At 39.8% G+C, this 11,419-nt stretch overlaps 2 pseudogenes; both read left to right on the plus strand.

Annotated features, from left to right (window-relative positions):
• The first annotated feature begins 8,149 nt into the window (after positions 1–8,149).
• Positions 8,150–8,958, plus strand: LOC116865974 (annotated as a pseudogene).
• An 846-nt stretch (positions 8,959–9,804) lies between these two features.
• LOC116865807 lies at positions 9,805–11,010 on the plus strand (annotated as a pseudogene).
• The last annotated feature ends 409 nt before the right edge of the window (positions 11,011–11,419 follow it).

The following is an 11,419-nucleotide window of genomic DNA, read 5'->3' on the forward strand; positions in this document are numbered from 1 at the left end:
TTAAAATGGTCATCCCCAGCTTTTGAGTAAGAGGATACAAAGTGGACCAGTGACTGGACCTCAGAAGAACAATGGCAGATGTCAAAGCTAATGCACTTAGCGAAAGAAAAATCAGGCTCAGCTATCATAATGGGATGTAGCCGAACCACGTAAGGTATGACTATGGAGGCTAGTAGCAAATCCTCCAAAAAAGTAAGCAAGAGTAAATAGGAGATGAAGAGGGGACCACAATCATGTTCATACATGTGATATTCTAGAGGGCTGTTCTTTAAGGAGCAGGAGCTCACCCACTAAACAGGCCACTTATATCCTGATTTCAATTATTAGAAAACTAGCCCCTGTGCCTTTTTAGAAAGGTACTAATAAGGACCTAATTATGAAGCCTTGAAAGCACTGTGTTTTTTGTTCTGATGGAGAGATGCATCCAAACACAATGGGTATCTCCTCAACAAGGATGAGAAAAAACCTACGGTTTGGGCTTTGCAATATGCAAAAGTATAAACAATCTGGTTTGTTTTGTTTCTCTTTAATAACTGGCACCTCCTTTTATTTCATTGACAGCAACAAGACGTCTTGCCCTGTCTTCCAGAACGCGGTAGCTTTTCTGTTCATAGAGTTGCCGCTATTCTTTCCTTCGATCTCCTGCTGAGTTCTTAGGTGTTCAGAATGGTTTGATAGCTATCTAGCTGAATTCCTGGAACGAGATGAAATTTCGGTCTCCTTCTCCTCTACCACCCTGCACTACCCCCTGAATTATTTTCTTTTAAAATACTGGGGGACAAGTTGTCACATCAGAACTTGTTCTGTACTTGCCCTCATAACAGATGTGTGAAGATGTGTTAACTCAAGAGTTAACATTTCAACCAAATCCCAAAGATCCTGCAATATTCCAATGAACACTTTGCATATGGTTATCCTCAGAATAAAGGATTTTTTTTCCCATTTAAGGGTAATAATAGAGTAATATCAAGCTTCCACACTGAAGTATAGTTGTCACATCGTATCACATTATACTGATAATTTGCACATTAAACATTCTTATTTGTTTAAAACATGCTGTTTTGCTCCTCTCTGAATGACAGCTTTTTGTGAATAGAAAGAGAAACATTAAAATCTTAGAGTTTACTCTTTAAAGCATATAGTCATCAGATAGGAGTCATAGAAAGAAAATTGATGGGGTCAAATCTTCTCTTTTGCTAGCAGTGAAATGTGAGTAAATAAAAAGGATAATTGAAGGATTCTACCAGTAAAATACATGATACAAGTTTAGTACAACTCACACAAATTTAAAGCAAAAGTAGGACAGCACGGGAAAAACTAAGTACATTTGTAATTTAATGCTTAGTCAAACAGATGAATTGACTATGAAGACAAAAACAATTATTCTCACAATGTGAACATATTTAAAGATATGGCCTGTGGAGCATAGTAACACATGAGAGGCTATAATTTCTGAGTTAGTTTTTTGCTCTTGTTTCTTTTATAGGATAAATAGTCCTAAATTGATTATAAGCAGAAAATGAAAGGTATGAGCCTTCACTGCTAAACTTATGTGCACCTATTTAAAAAACTTATTAAAAAGATAGTTCTGGTAGTATGTGAGCATATTTTGGATGAACAAAAAAAAAAAATCCCATTGTTACTGAAAATCTCTGACCCACTGAGGAAATTTTATTAAAAAGTGATTTTGGTAATTGACTTTATTCTCAGCATGGTTTCATGCAAGATGGTATACAGAGAGAGGAAGATGAGCATATAGATTTGGAAAATAGGAGCCAGTGATGGAAACACAACATTTACCCCAGATCTAACTTGGATGAGGAACAGAAGTGAGGCAGCTGATGCCGTGATTCAGGCAATGTTAGCAAAGAATTCATTCCCATGGGTATTCAGATGAACCTATGTAGCTGACCAATAACAATGGCAATCTCAATGCAAAAAATAATAATAATAATAATTCTGTATATTCTCATTTATTACATTAGTACCTTGTTTGTAATATTATATCCAATATGTTTTCCTCTAAAACGTAGCTAGATGACAAAACTAATCCAGATTCTGGCTGGCTGATTTATTCTGTTAGGCCCATATTATATAGTTCAAATTTAAAGAAGTATAATTAGGTTAGTAGCAGGCTACAGGTTTGTAATATTTGCTTATTTTAAAGCAAGAGAGTGTGACCAGAAGGAGGGGCAGAGGGAGAGGAAGAGACTCGCAAGCAAACTTGAGAGCTTAACTCAGGGCTTGATCTCACTACCCTGAGATCATGACCTGAGCTGATATCAACAATCGGTCGCTTAACTAACTGAGCCACCCAGGTGCACCTACGGTTTTGTTTTTTGGAGTTTTTTTTCTTAATCAGAATTGATTTTATAAAGTACTTTCACAAATGCCATACAGTGGACTATTGAATATGCACTTGTTCACTTATCACATTTTCTTGTAACAAGATCCTTGCAAGATGGGTAAGCTTCTAAATGAGGCTCTTGGCTCCTGTGGTCTCATTCCCCTTCCCTACATTTCAAGGAAGGATGGTGATCTGGATTGGCCACACTCCAGGATGACGTGACATGTCACCAACTGGGAATGTCAAAGGAGTAAAAATACTAAATACTCTCTCTTCACACATTGGCTAATGGAAATAGGCCATGAGAATATTGGGAGCAACCCAGGGTATATAGCAGGGCCACCACTATGCTGGCTTCAGGGTTAAGCCATTTTCCTCCAGTCCTCAGGCAGGCGTGCTCAGACCTGGATGGCAAGAGCTGAGGTACGCGTTTTGGCTATACCAAGGTATGGCAGTGTAAGTGTCTAGGGAAGAAGGTCCACATTTATAGATAAAGCCAAACCTCCAACTGGTAATAATGTATTTCTACAGCTTACTTGTACCAGAAATTCACAAGGAAGAAGAATTTCTAGAGAACCTCTATTTCTAGCAGTTTCTTTTTTTTTTTTTTAAGATTTTATTTATTTGTTTGGCAGAGAGAGACACAGTGAGAGAGGGTAAACAAGCAGAGGGAGTGGGAGAGGGAGAAGCAGGCTTCCTGCCAAGCAGGGAGCCTACCGCGGGGCTCGATCCCAGCACCCTGGGATCATGACCTGAGCCGAAGGCAGACACTTAACCACTGAGCCACCCAGGCACCCCTTCCAGCAATTTCTACCACTATGAGTATATGTCCAGAAAATTTCCTATCTCTGTGGAGACAGAATTCCTAGGGCATTCCCCATAATTCCTTTTCTGAATGAGGAACAGGCTTGTGTTACATTATTTATCTTCTTTACATTTTATTCACTTCATATTTTGATAGATAGCTTAAGGGACTTAAAGCAAGGTCACTGTCATTCTGTTCATGATAAAATTATGAAAACAAATGAGAGAACACACACTCATGCTTACACAATCATAACTCACAGATTTCTTCATCTTTTCTTCATGTGCTTAAATTAGACACACAAATCACTTTTCAAAGAATTCAGAGACGCCTACTCATAATTTCACAGGTTTTATGCACAGTATTGGCATTATGAAGGAAAATGTCAAAAATCTTCTACTGAAATAATTTGGCCAATAACAGAATGTGGACTAATGGCAATAATTTACACAGAAAATAGATTCAGGTTAACAAACATTTAACAACTTAAACAGTGACCAATTGGTAATTTTCGTTGGTGGCCAATAGAAAATTCTGAATTTGTGAAGGCTTCATTATTCCTTGACCAACAACTGTTCACCACAGTTCATATAAATATTTGAAAAGATAAACTGGGCATATTACCCTTTTACAGACACAAGTAATTTCTGGTTTCACTCAAATAAAGAAAATCAGTACTTCTTTTATTCGTTTTATTTTTCCTTTTCTTGCTGTTGCATTTTGACAAAGTACAGTGGGATAATTTTTTTAAGCCAATGAGACCTGAGTTCAATTCCACATGAACTACTTATTAAATGTTTGATCCTGAGCAACCTGCTTAGTTTCACAAGTTACTCATCTATACAGTGGGAGTGCTTACAGATGCTACTTACAAATAAGTCTACTGAGAGAATTAAATGAGCAAATACCCACTAAAGATAGTCAACAAACACTGGGTCCTCTGTACTTAAGGCATTGTACAGGCATGAAAAAGTTACAAAGATATTTATGGGACACTTACTACTTTTAAATAAATTAGTTTATAAGAGATTATATGTATATTTTTAAGATTTCATGTATTTGAGAGAATGAGCGCATTAGTAGGGGGCAGGGCAGAGGGAGAGAATCTTCAAGCAGAGTCCCTGCTGAGCACAGAACCTGGCATGGGGCTCCATCTCACAACCCTGAGACTATGACCTGAGCCCAAATCAAGAGTCAGAGGCTTAACTGATGGAGCCACCCAGATGCCGCCAAGATTATATTTAATTAATCTTTATTATTTTCAAATAATATTATTGGGACACAATGTGAAGACTGAATTAGGCTGCTCTTCAACCATGTCTGCCCCTCCTGTCATCAGATTCTTCTTTGCCCCACTCACACCCTAGAACAGATACCATTTTTCTTGACTGACAAATCCATACTACCCTTGACAATATTCACCACCCTGGTGCACATTCTCTTGAGTATGTGTTCTCTGTTATTAGGAAACACTGACATTTAAAGGAACTAAACAGTAATATTTGTGAGAACAGAGACTGTATTTTTGTTAAGTATTTTATTATTAGGAAATAATAAGTATTCAATAAATTTTGGTTGCACGAATGAATGTCTGCTTTGTTCCCAAAACCCCACTAGAAGAAGTTACTATGTGTTTTCCTAGTCAATTCTCCAAAGGACCCTGAGAGTGAAATATTAATACTGTTTTACATGAAGAAAATCAAGTTTCAAAAACACTTTTTAAGTTAAAAAAAAAAGTAAGACTCTTTTTATGTAAAAAAAAAGAAAAAGAAAAAGAAAATCAAGGTTCAGAGATAATTATTGACTTGCCAACCTCTCACATATGCTAAAAGATTATGTTCGTCTTTATGCCAGATCTATGTAACTCCAAAGTTCCTGTGCTATCATCTACTTTAGCATTCTCTCTCCCTACATGAGGTTCAGTTCATCATAACAACAACAACAACAAAAACTATTGATAAATGCATTAGTGAAAACTTTAATGATCTCCTGTCCAGAGAATAATAATGGACTGAGCATCCCCACTTAAGAGATGAAGTAATTATAATAATAACGAATATCCATAGTAATAATCATTGATACCTTCAACTTCTGTTAGAGTTCCTTAAAATTTACAATTACTTTACACATTTGATTTGACCTGCCCACTGTCACATGCCTATAAGTGATAGAGCCAGATTTCTCTGTGATGCTGAAGGCCCTCCATGAAATCATTCCTTATCCCCTAAAACATGCCAGCAATGTTGAGGAGGCAGGTACTTTGTCTGGACATTGCTTAAGAGCCCTCTTACAAACTGAATGAAGGACTCTTTCTTAATTGCCCTCCATTTCACTCCACTCTGACAACCCCGGGACATGAGTAGGAAGGCCCCCTTCTGTTCAATGAAGGCTGGTAATAAATAAGCCTGGAAATGGCCATGGATACTGGTAAAATTTACTTCTTCAACGTTTGATGACACCAAGTGCTTTGCCAGCACAAGCATTCTATAATACTCCCTCTTTGGATAACAACAAACATTTTATAAACAAACAATGAACATTATCTTTGGATAACAACAAACATTTCAAAGGAACCAAAAAGTATTAATTCTGTAAAATGCTTAGAAAACATATCGGGGGGCTCCTGGGTGACTCAGTCATTAAGCGGTTGCCTTCAGCTCAAGTCATGATCCCAGGGTCCTGGGATTGAGCCCCGCATCAGGTTCCCTGGTCCACAGGAAGCCTGCTTCTCCCTTTCTCACTCCCCCTGCTTGTGTTCCCTCTCTCACCGTCTCTCTCTGTCAAGAAATAAATAAATAAATAAATAAAATCTTAAAAAAAAAAAAAAAAAGAAAGGAAAGGGAACATAACGGGTCTGATCTAACCACTTTGCAGAAGAAGAAAAAGTCAAGACTGGTGAGAAAGTCAAGATTAAGAACATTTCTTTCCTTCCTCCTTCCTTTCCTTCTACAATAATTCATTATCTGTCATTTGAAAATGACAATGTAGGATTCAAAAGATACCTCAAAAGATAGATTGTTTTCCTATGTATCACTAGATACATAGTGTGTATCTGTGCTTGGGGCTTGGGAGGGGGGCACATATGTGTATGTGTGATTTCCAAACAGGATTCTTGCCACTGAAGATACAAGGTTGATATTCCAGGAATTCACTGTCTATTATTAGAGAAGTCAAGTCATAAATAATCACCAAAAAATACACAGTCACACATGTCATGATAGTGGTATTGTCAAGATTGAGTACCTCTCCTTTGAGCCAAATCAGCTTGTTGGTGCCTTCTGTTTCTTAGTCTATAGCTTGTTTCTTCCCTCCAGATTGATTCTTACTGCCTTGTCAATTGCAGCCCTCCTAGGAGACCAGAGTGGATGACATTGTAACCCAGAGCAGACCTCAGGGACCAGCCCCTGTAGCCGGGACTATGACACTTTCCTTCCATTAACCCTGACTGAGTACTAAAGATGGAACATTTTGGTTTACAATTCCCTAAACACCTCGTGAGTTCAGCTTGCCTCAAGTAGGACCATATCGGAATTACATTTTCCCTAGCTTCGATGCCTTATATTCTGGTTAGTTCCAGGGGTTCAGGTTTCAAGCACCAAACCTTGTTCTTAAAAGTCACTCTTTCAAATATTCATGATGTTCTATTTGTTTGTTTTTAAACTCAGTGGAAGAGATTAAACAGAAATTTTAATCCATTTAAGAAGAAGCTAGTAGAGAAGCTGGATTATAATTAGTCCATCGCTAAGTATAGGACTTCTGTTTGCCTGAAGGCTAATTGCCTACATCATCCAATATTTATAGCTGATATGGGCCACTGGTATCCATTTTTTTAAAGACTGTATTTATTTATTTGAAATACAGAGAGCAAGCAAGCAAAAGAGAGAGAGAGGAAGAGAGAGAGAGAGCACAAGCAGTTGGCAGAGGCAGAGGCAGAGGGAGAAGCAGACTCCCTGCTCAGCAGGGAGCCAAATGTGGGGCTTGATCCCAGGACTCTGGGATCAATGACCTGAGCCAAAGGCAGATGCTTATCCAACTGAGCCACCCAGGTGCCCCACTGGTATCCATTTCTGCATCTAGTGAATGCTTTAGAGAAGGGGATTACATAAAATTTTAACCAACATGTTCTTTCCTTCTTCTCAAAATAACAAACCTGTAATACTGTAAAGTATACAGGAATAAATTTTAGAAAGAGCAGGTATACATCAGATTAGGGCTAGCCATTAGCCAATATTTTTAAAGAAGTAATGGACATCATAGCACAACAATGATCAACCACAAAACTCACTAAATACACACACACACACACACACACACACACATAAAATATATATATATGTATATGTATATGTATATGTATATGTATATATATATATATCTCCTATCTGAGTCGATCTTAACATCCTGTCTGTTATGCATACTGGGACTATTTATTTCCATGAAGAAATAACATTAATAAGAAGAATAAGAAGATTCTATCAGGTTTCTGTTATTGACATTTTTAATCACACACTAGCTCAGGTTTCCTAAGTAGTCAACACACTCAAGGCTTATGCTACATCTAATAACAGTCACTTACACCCTTCTTGTTTAAACCATAAAAACGCTCCATGTCTGAGAGAAAGAGAAACAAACAAACAAACAAAAAAAAAGATGGGTGGTATTTCTAATTCTAATCTGTCTTTGCCATGTACTAATCTTTTTTATCACATTCTGGAGCAAGAACAAATTATTGCTGAAATAGGTAAATATCTTAGAAGAGTTGTGTTAGGTAATATAGCAAAACACCCACAATAAATATTTTTTCTGAATCATTTGTGTAATACATATTTTCCAATGACTGCCCTGTCCCATTCACCATGCAACTTCTGAGAAGCCATGGGGTATAAGACTTAATCTCTCTTTCAGAGTCATCCAAGCCTCTCTTTTAGAGCCATGCAAACAAATAGTTAAATGCCATGGCCAGGACAGTTCTCTTTTCTTTCTGCCTCCTCCAGCCATCCAAGATGTAGAAAGGAAAGAAGGCCAAGGGAACGAAGTTGGCCTCAGCTCCTGCTGTTGTGAAGAAGCAGGAACCCAAGTAGGTGGTCAATGCCCTATTTGAGAAAAGATCCAAGAACTGAACAGGACATCCAGCCCAAAAGGGACTTCACCTGCTTTGTCCAATGGCCCTGCTATTGGCTGCAGCAGCAAAGGGCTAGTCTCTGTAGACATCTCAAAGTGCCCCCATGATGAACCAGTTCACCCAGGTCACCTTGGACCACCAAATAGCTACTCAACTGCTTAAGCTGGCCCACAAATACAGAGAGACAAAGCAAGAGAAGAAGCAGATTGTTGGCCCATGTTGAGAATTTAAAGCTGCTGGTGAAGGGGCAGTCCCCACTAAGAGGCCAGCTGTCCTTCAAGCAGGGGTTATGACTGTCACCACGTTGGTGGAAAACAGGAAGGCTCAGCTGGTAGCAGCTGCGCATGATGTGAATCCCAGTGAGCTGGTTGTCTTCCTGCCTGTGAGAAGCAGTTCCCTAGTGCCTTATCAAGGGGAGGGCCAGGCTGGGCTTCTGGTCCACAGGAAGACTTGTACCACTGTTGCCCTCACACAGAGTAACTCAGAAGACAAAGGAGCTCTGGCTAAGCTGGTGGAATCTATCAGGACCAATTGCAATGACAGATAGGACGAGATCTGCCATCACTGGGGAGGCAACCTTCTGGGTCTGAAGTCAGTGGCTCACGTTGTCAAGCTGGAAAAGGCAAAAGCTGAAGAATGGGCCACCCAACTGGGCTAAGCATACACTGCTGAATTGTCTGTACATAAAAGTAATCAGAAGTTCTCTTTCAAAAAAAAAAAAAAATGCCATTACCAGAATAATAGTATAGGTGCAAACAAACATGATGTCACAGAAGAAAAAATAAATGACTCTGATCTGGGGGTAGTCGGGAAGGATAATAGGAGGTGACAGCAGCGGAATGAAGAGGAGCATATGATGTGCATGTGTGGGGAGAACAGGAAGACAGGTGGAAAGTGGGGAGGGTGGAGAACCCTGGTGGGATTAACCACAAGTTGCCGAACCATGAGCGCAAAAGAGAGCAGAAGTGGAGGGAGAGAACTAATGCTATTCCTGTTCCCACATACTGTACCTACTGCACAGATACAGTTGTTCAGAAAAAAAAAATATTAAAAATTAAACTGTTATTACCTTTTGGGTTCCTGGGTGGCTCAGTCGGTAAGCATCTGCTTTCAGCTCAGTTTGTGATCCCAGGGTCCCGGGATTGAGCCTCACATCGGGCTCCCTGCTCAATGAGGAGTCTGCTTCTCCCTCTGCCCCTTCCCTTGCTCGCTCTCTCCCTCTCTCTCTCTCTCTTTCAGTCTCTTGCTCTCCTGTTTTCTCCCACAAATAATTAATAAAACTTTAAAGATTTTATTTTATTTTTATGACTTGACACAGAAAAGGGGATCACAAGTGTGCAGAGAGGCAGGCGGAGAGAGAGGGGGAAGCAGGCTCCCCACCAAGCAGAGAGCCCAATGTGGGGCTCGATCCCAGGACCCTGAGATCATGACCTGAGCCTAAGGCAGAGGCTTAACCCACTGAGCCACCCATGTGCCCCTAATTAATAGAATTTTTTTAAAACCTGTTATTAGCAGCCGCTTGGGCGGCGGGAGAAGCGGTAGCGGCCAGGCAGCCCAGCTTCGCGAAGGCTCTCGGCGCGCCGCGGCCCGCAGTCACCCGGCACGCTCCCGCCCCGCCGCCACCATGCCCAAGAGGAAGGTGAGCTCCGCCGAGGACGCGGCGAAGGAGGAGCCTAAGAGGAGGTCGGCGCGGTTGTCCGCGAAGCCCGCGCCTGCGAAAGTGGAAGCGAAGCCCAAGAAGGCGGCAGCAACGGATAAATCTTCAGACAAAAAAGTGCAAACAAAGGGGAAAAGGGGAGCAAAGGGAAAACAGCTGAAGTGGCTAACCAAGAAACGAAAGAAGACTTACCTGCAGAAAACGGAGAAACTAAAAATGAGGAGAGTCCAGCATCCGATGAAGCAGGAGAGAAAGAAGCCAAGTCTGATTAATATCACATACCATGTCTTATCAGTGGTCCCTGTCTCCCTTCTTGTACAATCCAGAGGAATATTTTTATCAACTATTTTGTAAATGCAAGTTTTTTAGTAGCTCTAGAAACATTTTTAAGAAGGAGGGAATCCCACCTCATCCCATTTTTTAAGAGTGAATGCTTTTTTTTTAAGAGGTGAAATCATTTGCCGGTTGTTTATTTTTTTGGTACAACCAGAAAATAGTGGGATATTGAATGTGGGAGGCTTTGATTGTCTTGGGTGTCAGCTCAACATTCCATAGATCGGGTAGTTTTTATATCCTGTAATACCAAGCATACTAAATGGCACTTTGGAGTCAGTCGTGCATTTAATATGTCTTGAATATTTTAAATTACTCCTTTCCCCATGTTGTTTGGTAGAGTTGTTGCCTAAAGAAAACCACTCCTAGATCTTGGCTCTCCCTGTCGGAATTCTTGTGCACTCTGTCACATCTTGGTTGTGGTAGTCCAGTTTTCCTAGTAACTCTGTTAATGTGCTGTGCAAGATTGAAAATTTGAGTATGTAGTGTATATGATACTAAATTGTGAATTAATGGAACTTAACACTGTAACAGTGTATCAGCGTTTGAATCTATTGGTACTTGATACACTGTTAAGGAAAAATTGTCTCCAAATTTTAAGCTGGAAGGTCACTGGAATAACTTTTAGAAAAGAATCACAACTACGTGATTTTTTAGATTTTTGGTACGTACGTTAGGAGTTGTGTACAAATTGAAATGTCTGTACTGATCCTCAGAACAACCAATAAAAACTCAGTTATGAAAAACAAAACAAAACAAAACAAAACAAAAAAAACCTGTTATTACTTTGGGGAAATGTGAGTGGATGCTTCCAGACTGGAAGAGATTCCCAGTTCTTCCTTTTCCTGCTCTCCATTACAACTCATCCTTCAGCAGCTCCCCTCTTCCAACACGAGCCCCCAAGTCTGTTCTACAGTACTTATTATGCAGAAGGCTGAATGATGAAAAGTTATCCAAACAGCACACTACAAGCTAACTATTCCAAGCGTATCTATTGACTAAAGAGATTTGCATTATGAACTAAGTCGGTGCAAAAAGACAATGGTAAATAGCAGCAAAAACAAAGAAATAGATCATTTAAATAAAAGAAAGGCACTACCACCACCATGTTATCTGTTTCTCCTCTGCGGTTGAAATTTACCCTGGAGGAACCAA

Source organism: Lontra canadensis, unplaced genomic scaffold (genome assembly GCF_010015895.1).
Source record: "Lontra canadensis isolate GAN:19392208 unplaced genomic scaffold, GSC_riverotter_1.0 scaffold8, whole genome shotgun sequence".
NCBI classification, from domain to species: Eukaryota; Metazoa; Chordata; class Mammalia; order Carnivora; family Mustelidae; genus Lontra; species Lontra canadensis.